This window comes from Chenopodium album, chromosome 2 (genome assembly GCF_948465745.1).
Source record: "Chenopodium album chromosome 2, dcCheAlbu1.1, whole genome shotgun sequence".
Lineage (NCBI taxonomy): Eukaryota > Viridiplantae > Streptophyta > Magnoliopsida > Caryophyllales > Amaranthaceae > Chenopodium > Chenopodium album.
This window is the reverse complement of record NC_137835.1, coordinates 28,525,652-28,536,558: the sequence shown is the minus strand read 5'-3', so window position 1 is coordinate 28,536,558 and position 10,907 is coordinate 28,525,652. Positions and strand designations below refer to the sequence as shown.

Below are 10,907 nucleotides of genomic sequence, written 5' to 3'. Positions count from 1 at the left end.
TGCTGTTCTCTCTGCAGGATAATACTTGTTATAGAAATTCAAAACAAGAGTTTCCCAGTCAGTTATACCAAGTGTAATTCTATTTAAGCCATTAAACCACAATTTAGCTTTTCCAGTTAAAGAGAAGGGAAAGAGAATCTCCCTGATTTGGTCTTGAGTGACCCCGGCTTGCCTGATGGTGTTGCAATATTGACAATAGTCGGCAATGTGAAGATTCGGGTCTTCACCCTTGGCTCCACTGAATTGCTTCCTCTATATCATCGTTATAAATTGAGGTTTAATTTCAAATTGAACCCCATCAAGAGCCGGAGTAGGGGTGAGATGTGGAAAATCCGTAAGCTTTGGTTGTGAATAATCACTAAGCTTCTTTGGAGCCGTCATCTCTGATTCTGCGTCTGATGATGCCTCTAAATCGCTAGAATCAGTTGGAGGATCGCGGTGATTATTATTATTATCACCAGAATCTGCCAGGATTTGCTTGTAGAGATTTTTCTGTCTATGGAAGGAATGTTCGATCTCAGGATCGAATGGGATGTAACCTGATCTGGAACACCTGGGCATAAACAAAAACTAGAACCAAATATGAGATTTGTCTCAGAGAACTAACGCTCTCTGAGACAAAAAGGAAATAATCTAGACTACAAAAACAATCAGAAATAAAAATAAAACCGTTTCCCCGGCAACGGTGCCAAATTTTGACAGGGTAAAGTCGTATCCCCTAATCAAAAATAATTCCTAAATCCTCTAACTAAAGTAGATAGGGAAGTAGGGTCGATCTCCACAGGGAAACAAGTCTTTCTATTCCTAATTAACTAAAATAATCTAGATTATTAAGTAACCAATATTTATATTTGAATAAGAAACTAAACTACTAAGATTGAGAATAGGGAGAAAATAATAAATAAAAAGGATCTAGGGCATAGGTTCACCAATAAATAATACTCCAGGGTAAAACATAATAATCAATCATTGACATTGCATAAATAACATGATTAACAGGCTCTCGCAATTTATTAAACAACATAGATCTAACAGGCTCTCGCAATTTACTAGATCTAAGTCCTTATTGAAAATAGCCTTTAATATCAAATTAACATCTGCTCGATTCATCAATTCAATATTGCTATACTTTTACAAGCCGCAATTGTAAAACGTTAAAACAATTCAATAAGAAATTATCATGCAATACCAATAATCAATAATAGTCAACCATCAAAGCATCAATTAACCAGATTGTAAAGGGCTTTCGCTACGTATTACAATCACACAATTAATTTACCGGTATTAAATCTCATCTCTCGAATCTCGACTTAACCATTTATAAATTAACCTGCCTATTGAAACTAGACCTAAACATTAATTCTCATCTGTCGAATCTCGAATCAATGTTGTCAAACTCATGCATAAAAGATAGGCCTAATCTAGTCACAGAGCATTAAATCAATCAATAGGAAATTAATCTAGCATTGATAATTAACAACAATAAATTACCCCTTCATATTATTATGGATCCCCATAAACCCTAAAAATAAAACTACTCACACATAATTAAAACTAAACAAATCAAGACAATTAGAGGAGACATGATCAAAGAAAGAGAATAAATTACTGAAATTAAACCAAGAGTTATATAGAGAGAAAATAATACTAAGAGTTTAAGAGGAGAGATAAAAGAGTTAGAGAGAGAAAGTGAATAAAAAATTAAGAAAGAGTAAAAAGAAGGTAAAGAAGTACTAAATTCGTTTTACGGAGAAGTATTTATACTCCTTAAGAATCCTAAACTAAAACTAACTTAAACGATGCTAATCGTCTCCTAACAATAACACGCGCCCGATCGGGCGCGCCTTCGGGCGCCAGCCTTTGCTTCCCTTGCCCGGCCGGGCGCCGACCTTTGCTTCTCCCGCCCGGCCGGGCGCGCCTCCGGGCGCCAGCCTTTTTGGCCGGGCGGCTCTCTTGGGCCACTATTTGGACTACGATTGGGCTCCAATTCTTCGGGCAATCTGGGTTTCCTCTTTGGATCTTGAATACTCGGTCCAAATGCCCCGGTATCACACATACCAAGCCCTTAATCACCGGTTCGATGGCTCTAACCGGCCTGGGCTATAAACTCTGGTCGTGCTTCTCCAATGTTCGTGATTGCTTCAAAATATCTCGGAAAAATACTCCAAAAGTATAAATCCCTGCAAAAGTCAACCAAATCCACGAAAACACTAGAAAACACCAATTAGTAATAAAAGTGGCTCTAAAGAGCCAAAAACACTACTAATTATGACCAAGGGACGGGGGTAAAATACTATATAAAATAGACACATCAGGAATAATCCAAATTAGGGATTAATTTGGGCGGACGAGGTAAAGTTCAGATTAATGGGAGCAATTTTTCCAAATAACTAAGGGGGAATAAAGTATGTTTAAATCAATTAATAAAATCCTAGGGTATAGGTTCACTAATAAATAAAATTTCAGGGTAAAACATAATAATCAATCATCAATGCATCAACTAATTAGATCATAAAAGGCTTTCGCTACGTATTACAATCACATAGTTAATTTACCGGTATTAAATCTCATCTCTCGAATCTCGACTTAACCATTTATAAATTAGTCCCCCTATTGAAACTAAGCCTAAACATCAATTCTCATCTCTTGAATCTCGAATCAATATTTAATAACTCATACAATTAAACCAGGCCTAATCTAATTGCATAGCATTAAATCAATCAATAGGAAATTAATCAAGCATTAACAATCAACAATAATAAATTACCCCTTCATATTATTTATGGATCCCCAGTGTAGGAAATACTTCAAGCATCCCACACTTGAGCCCCACTGTGATCATACACTTAAGCATGGTGGCATCCAAAGGGAAGGAAGCTAGAGTAAAAGAGTCGCCCACGAGTTTTAGGAAATTGTAAACCGTTCACAGGGTGAAGGTTACACCCCTTAACGATCCAGAAGATCGTTAACTCCAATAGGTCTGGAATCATGACTGGAAGTTCGAGGATGAAAGTTCAAATCCAACCTAAAAGAGATTGAATCTGCCCTAAAAATAGGCCTCTAATTTATTCTTCTCGTATTCATGTGCGCTTTCTAACTAACATACAATCATTAGGTTAATCCTAAACCTGTTTATCTATGTTGGTTGATTATTAATGCACAAATAAAACTATTATTGGCGATCACTTGAATTATAATCATATTATCCTAAACAAGATTATTAATTATCTTATTAAGCGTGATTACAAGTACAAATTCCCTTTAAACATACATAAAAGATGTGATCAAGCAATAACAATAATTAACATCAAGCAACATAATAATCATCATCATAATCATAATCATGTAAAAAAATAAATTATAATAGCAAGATCCTAGGCATGATACTAACAAGATTAATAACAAAACCTAGCATGTCACTAAACATTAAAGATCAAAGCTTTATCCCTAACATGATACTAACATGATAGAAAGAAAGAAATAAGAAGCATCATAATAATATCAAAAATATTAGTTAACCCTAAACACGATACTAGGAAGCAATAAAACATCCTAACATGATACTAGGAATTAACAAAATAATCTAAGCATGATTTCTATATCAAAAGATCAATAAAGCAATTAAAGTACTTAATTCGATGCCTCGTACCTCTTTTTAATAACAAAATACACACGTTAGTAACTTCAAGGAAAATATTAAAACAGTAAATCTAATTAAAGAATTGTAATAAGGTTTGGGACCAAACCCTCAGAAATTATAAACTTTTCACGTCTAGGGAGAATGCAACCTCGAACTTTGCTAGGTGTGTCTAAAGCTAATGTATGTGGAATTTTGTAAAAGGGAAGGTTTAGATAAAGAATAGAGAGAGAAGGAAAGCTTCTAGCTTTTAATAGAGAGAGATGATTGTTGTGAATGATTAAAACGGGGAGATACGATCCCTATTTATAGAAAAAATAGCACGGAATCAAATCAAGTCCTATTCGGAATAAAAGACCTCTTGTCACCAACGGGAGGAGTTAGCGCCAGAGGAGCAGCGCCAGGCGACAGACCTGTCATTTGGTGCTGAGATAGTTTTTTTGCGGATTTTGTTTTTATCATATCTTTTGATCCAAAATTCCAAATAAGTCATATAATATGTCGTTGGAAAGATCTTTAAGTCTACTTTCCAACCCAATTAGAATTATATCAAAATATATTGTAGATAAAAAGATATGGCCGAAATTATGGAAGGGTATCAGTTTTGGATAGAGTTTCGTATTTCTTTCATATCTTTTCCGTTATAGCTCGAAATTAATATTATAATATAAGAATGAAAAGATAACTTCAAGATCTATCTAACCATATAATATTTAGATAAAGATTATGAGGCACGAAAATAATATCTGACTGTCTTTGAACATCTTTAAATTCGGATAGAATTAGGACTTAAAAAAAGGAAAGTTTTTATTCAATTTCAAACTCTTTGATCTTATCTTTTCAAAAAGGATAATTAAGATCTTTTAGAAACTCATAGAAGCTTCTAATAAATCCTAATTAGTTTAGGAGTAGGATTAAACCTTTGAACCCTCCACATGATCATTGGGTCGTGGGTAAAATCCGGTTTGAGCCCAGTTTAGTATTTTGGCCATAACTTCCTCATTATTCATCGGAATTGGGCTTATAATATATTGCTGGAAAGGTCTTTTCGAGCCTGATCACACTACACCATTATTGGACCCTTATCATGGAACAAACCAAATTGGATTGTACATTTTCATAAATAGAGTGAAAAAAGAAACATTTTTGAAAACAAAAAGAGAGATATTTTAATAAAAAACATCCACATCACTAGACCTTTCACACTTTTACTTCGTTTGATAATCAAATGACATGAAAGGTATTCATCACTGGGTTTGGTTTTGAGGAGACACATTTGGATGTCTACACCCATAAACTTTAGAAAGAAAACTACTCACACATAATTAAATCTAAACTAATCAAAGCAAATAAACAAGACATGATGAATCAAAGAAATTAAATTACTGAAATAAATAAGGAAGAAATCATTACCAAAGTTGACGAAAAAAATGAGTTGAATTAAAGAACAAAGTTGTAGAGAGTGAAAACAAGAGAGAAGTTTAAGCTTAAGAGAAGATTAAACTAATGAAAGAGAGATACTTGTATCTAAATCTATTAAAACTTATTTATACAAAGCCTCTAAAAATCCTAATTAGAAATTGAGTAAAATCATTGAAAACGACGCTCCAAAACACACACCTGGTCGGGCGCGAGCTCGGGCGAAGCAATGCCCTAACCCTTCTTCCGCCTTCGGGTGAGGCAACGCCCGGGGGGCGAGGCTAACTTGGGCATCTTAGACTTCTTGTTTGGGCTATTAACTTCGGCCCAAACTAAATTTCCTCCTTAGGGATTTAATACTCGGTCCAAATGCCTTGGTATCTCATATGTCGAGCCCTTAATCACCCGTTTGACGATTCTAACCGGCCTTGGGCTACAAAAAGTGGTCGCGCTCCTCCAATGCTCGTAGTTGCTCTAAATAATCCCAGAAAAATGCCCCAAATGTGCAATTCCCTACAAAACTTAACCAAAACTACGAAAACACTAGAAAACACAAATTAGTAATAAAAGTGGATCCAAAGAGACAAAAACACTACTAATTATCTAAGGGACGGGGGTAAAACACTATATAAAATATACATACCAATAGTCCAGCAATGGATTTATGTCAGTTATATGTGGTTTAGTTTATAGTTGAATACATTGAACTCGCTTTATATTTTTAAAGTTAAATATAAATGTTGTTGTGGAAGTATATAAATATGAATATAAGCTGTTGATATTTGTGGTGTCAGTGATGTGGTAGACTCATGTTGATGTGTGTGGGCAAATGTGGAGTCGAATTTTAAATTGATTCAAGATGTATTGTATACTGATTAATAATGAGTATTTCTCATAATTACATTGATTTTCATTCTATACCGGGAGTAATAGCGAATGTTTGGACTTGTGCTGTCTAAATGGAGAAACAAAGGAATATCTTGTTATGGTTAGACTACGACAATAAGGTCATACATTTAGTTGATTTCTCTTTGTAGCAGTTTTAGATTATATAACTAGGTGGACGAGACAAAAGTTTGGGTTAATGGTAGGATGTATTTTGCAAATTATACTGGTTAGCGAGACCTATGAAAGGGTTAATGCTAAATTGGAGCAATGGAAGCGACTAAATTAAGTATATGGACTATTGTTGTAAGAGTGATTGTTTTAAGCACATTAGGAGTCCAAGGGTTGAATCCATAGAGGAATGGATAAATTGACTTAGATGTCTCCCAATTATACTATTGAAGTTAGAAGTGAATACTCTATCAACATTAGGAGTCCAAGGGCTGAATCCGTATGGGTTGCAATGTTGAGGTTTACATTAATTTTAAGCAATGGAGGTAGTTGTTACAGTGTAGAGGGTTTAGACTAAGAAGTTGAAGTAAAATTGAGTACATGGAGTATTGTTTTACCACTAGAATGGAGTCCAAAGAGGATTTAGTAACAAACCCATGTCTGAAACAGGTTATAAGGCACCAAATACTAGAATTAAAAGGAAACAGGTAATTCAATTTCTTCCCATATGCTTTTTATTCTTCATTCGTGTTTTGGATGTTAATGTATACATTTGTTCTGTTCCCATGTCCAATTCTATCCCAGAACCATGCCACAATGATACGGGTATGTAGATAATTGATCATTCCATGTAATATGTATGTATGTATGTATGTATGTATGTATGTATGTATGTATGTATGTATGTATGTATGTTCTAAGAAGATCATATAGTTGACATTGAATATTTTTTGGATTGTTATAGCAGACCAAAGGTGGATACCGAGTCGTGGCTGACAGCGGTATGCACAGCGACACTGAATCTTTTGAATTTTGAGCCGCACGACAACGAACCTTGTTCATCTGTGGACAATGTGGGTATTGGTGAATGTGTGTTGGAGTAATAGCCATGGTAACGTCCGGGAATACCGGCTTTTGTATTTTGAGATGGAGCTCTTAGTATTTTGGATTTTTACATGTCTAAATTAAACTTGCTTGTAGTGTTGCTGTCAGCAAGGATGGTTCTTGTAGTACTTTCAGCATTTTTTAATGTTGTGTGTCTTTTGTAAACCCGTTTTCAGCGTTGCTCGCTGCAAGGATGGTTCTCTTAGTACTTTCAGCGTTTGTTAGATGTTGTATGTCTTTTGTAAACCCGCTTTCAGCGTTGTACTTTCAGTAGGTTCTCGATCATTAATTGTTGTATGACACAATGGTTTGTGTTGATACGATCTTGTGAAGATTTGGCCCTTACATTCGTTATATGTGCCAGTCCAACTAAGTAGCCCATTCTCTCAGTCCAACTAGGTATCCCAAGTGTTTTCCCAAATACTTTTGTGGTCCAAAAATATGATAGTTGTCCTTCAATTGCCTTTATTTGGTGCCCTATAACCTGTTTCAGTCATGGGTTTGTTACCAATGAATAGTAGCAAAACTTTGAAGCCCAATCAAACTATTGGTTCTTCCGGGATCAGTAACGTTTATGCTCTTCAAAACCACACTTGAAGGACATTACCATGGGCTACCGAGTTGGAGTAACACATATTTTTGGAGGACAACTATCATAATTTTAGACCACAAAAGTATTTGGGACATGTAGGGAATATTTCAAGCATCCCACACTTGAGCCCCACTGTGATCATACACTTAAGCATGGTGGCGTTGATATGTCCATTTTATATAGTATTTTACCCCCGTCCCTTGGTCATAATTAGTAGTGTTTTTGACTCTTTAGAGCCACTTTTATTACTAATTGGTGTTTTCTAGTGTTTCGTAAATTTGGTTGACTTTTGTAGGGATTTGCACTTTTGGAGCATTTTCCCGGGATTTTATGGAGCAACTACTAGCATTAGAGATGCACAGCCAGTTTTCATAGCCCAGGGCCGGTTAGAGCCATTTAACCGGTGATTAAGGGCTTAGCAATTGAGATTTTGAGGCAATTGGACCGAGTATTCAAGACCCAAGGAGGATTTTTGGTTTGGGCCGGAGTTACGAGCCCAAACGAGGAGTCCATGGTAGCTCAAGTGGCCTTGCCCGGCCGATAGAGCTCCCGCCCGAAGGCGAGCCCGGCCGGGCGGGGCGGAGTAATGAAGCAGCAGCTGGCGCCCGAACTCACGCCCAGCCGGGCACGAGAGATGCATCTGATAGTAAAAAGGCGCGCCCGATCGGGCGGTGCCTTGCCCGATCGGGCGCGTGTCAGCATTAAGAGATTTTAATCGTCGTTTAAGTTTGTTTTAGTTTAGGATTCTTGCTTAATATAAATACTTTTCCGTTAAGAAAGTTTAGCATCTCTTTTTACTCTTTCTTACTTCTTCTCTTAGACTTTCTCTCTCTACTTAGCTTTTAGATTAGTTTTCTCTCTCTAATATTTTGTTCTTTACTCAACTCTTAATTCCTGATTACTTTGGTAACGATTTCTTCTACTTTAATCTCAGTTATTTATTTTATTCCTTCGATCATGTCTTATTTTCTTGCTTTGATTAGTTTAGATTTAATTATGTGTGAGTAGTTTCCTTTCTAGGGTTTGTGGGGATCCATAAATAATATGAAGGGGTAATTTATGATTGTTTTATTGTCAATGCTAGATTAATTTCCTATTGATTGATTTAATGCTCTGTGACTAGATTAGGCCTGATCTTTTATCATAAGTTTGACAATATTGATTCGAGATTCGAGAGATAAGAATTGATGTTTAGGTCTAGTTTCAATAGGTAGGTTAGTTTATAAATGGTTAAGTCGAGATTTGAGAGATGAGATTTAATACCGGTAGATTAATTCTGTGATTGTAATACGTAGCAAAAGCCCTTTATGATCTGATTAATCGATGCATTTATGATTGATTATTATGTTTTACCCTAGAATGTTATTTATTGGTGAACCTATGCCCTAGGCCTTTATTCATTGTTTTCTCTTTACTCTTAATCTCCGTAGTTTAGTTTCCTATCCATATTATTAATTTGTTACTTGATAATTTAGATTGCTTTAATTTTATTTAGGAATAGAAAGACCAGTTTCCATGTGGATTCGACCCTACTTCCCTATCTACATTAGTTAGAGGATTTAGAAATTACTTTTGATTAGGTGATACGACTTTAGCCTGTCAAAATTTGGCGCCGTTGCCGGGGAAGCAGTTTTATTTTTATTTCTGATTGTTTTCTGTAGTATAGGTTATTTCTTTCTGTCTCAGAGAACGTTAGTTTTTTGAGGCAAGTCTCATATTTGCTTTTAGTTCTTTGTTTATGCCCAGGTGCTCCAGATCAGGTTATATCTCATTCGATCCTGAGATCGAACGATCCTTCAATAGACAAAAGAATTTTTACAGGAAAATCCTGGCGGGTTCTGGTGATAATAACAATCGCCGAGACCCTCCAACTGATTCTAGCGATTCAGAGGTATCTTCAGATCCAGAATCAGAAATGGCGGTACCTAAGAAGCTTAGTGATTATTCACAACCAAAGCTTACATATTTTCCACACCTTACTCCCACTCCAGCTCTTGATGGGGTACAATTCGAGATTAAACCCCAATTTATCACGATGATAGAAAGGAAGCAATTTAGTGGAGCTAAGGGTGAAGACCCAAATCTTCATATTGCAGACTACTGTCAGTATTATAATACCATCAGGCAAGCTGGGGTCACACAAGACCAAATCAGGGAGATTCTCTTTCCTTTCTCTTTATGTGGAAAAGCCAAATTATGGTTTAATGGATTAAATAGAACTGCACTTGGTATAAATGACTGGGAAACTCTTGTTTTAAATTTTTATAATAAATATTATCCTACAGAGAGAATAGTTGTACTACGGAGTGCTATTCAGAACTTTGCCCAAGAGGCCGATGAAACTTTATATGAGGCTTGGGAGAGGTTCAAAGATCTTCAGAGAGAATGCCCCCACCATAATGTGGCACAATGGCAGTTGATCCAAGCCTTTTACAATGGGATTGGAAATTCATCTAGAATAATACTGGATTCTGCAGGTAGTGGGATGTTTATGAACCTTACTGTTGATGATGCAGGTCAAGTTATTGAAGATATGACAATACATAATTCCCAATATGGGAATCCTAGAGGCTTTGCTAATAAAGGGAAACATAGTGTCGACTCTATATCCTTTTTACAAGCTCAATTAACCTCTATTTGCCAGAAACTATATAATCGTAATACTGCAAATGTAGCTAATGTTTCTGCAATTAATAATAATGCTAATGAGGCTTTCTGTGAAAATTGTAGAATTGTAGGTCATTGGGAGCAAGATTGCAGGAGTTCCGTGGAGCAAGTTAATGCCTTTCAAGCTTATAGGCAGAATAACCCATACTCCAACACCTACAATCATGGGTACCGGAATCATCCATATCTCTCCTACCGGAGCACCAATGTTCAAAATCCGCCACCTCCACAAGAATCACAGGCGCCACAACAACAACTGCAGAAATATTACCACCCCAACGCCGGCCAGAAGAACCAACCACAACAACCCTCCTCATCTTCCGACCCAGCTTTGGCAGAAATTAGAGCGATGCTGGCTAGTATGCAGAAGCACATGGAGAGTAGAGATGCCCAAATTGGTTCGATCATAGCACATAATAAAATTGTAGATAATCAAAGTGCGCAAATTTTTGCTACTCTGCAAGCCCGTCAATAGGGAGCCTTGCCAGCACAGCCAACCAGGCCTACGGATCAAGCTTTTGAAATTACTCTAAGGAGTGGTTCACACTATGAAGGCCCCCCTATTCCCAGATATGATGAACCTGTTTTAATGAATAATCCTAATCTTGATTCCATTAAACCTGACAATGTAGCTAATAGCCCTGCAGGGCT

At 36.4% G+C, this 10,907-nt stretch overlaps 1 non-coding gene across 1 annotated transcript; it reads right to left on the bottom strand.

Moving 5' to 3' along the window:
* Window positions 1–9,885: 9,885 nt before the first annotated feature.
* Window positions 9,886–9,992, bottom strand: LOC145608189 (small nucleolar RNA R71). The gene has a single exon (XR_014105749.1). It is a non-coding gene; the product is annotated as a small nucleolar RNA R71 (small nucleolar RNA).
* Between the last annotated feature and the right edge of the window lie 915 nt (window positions 9,993–10,907).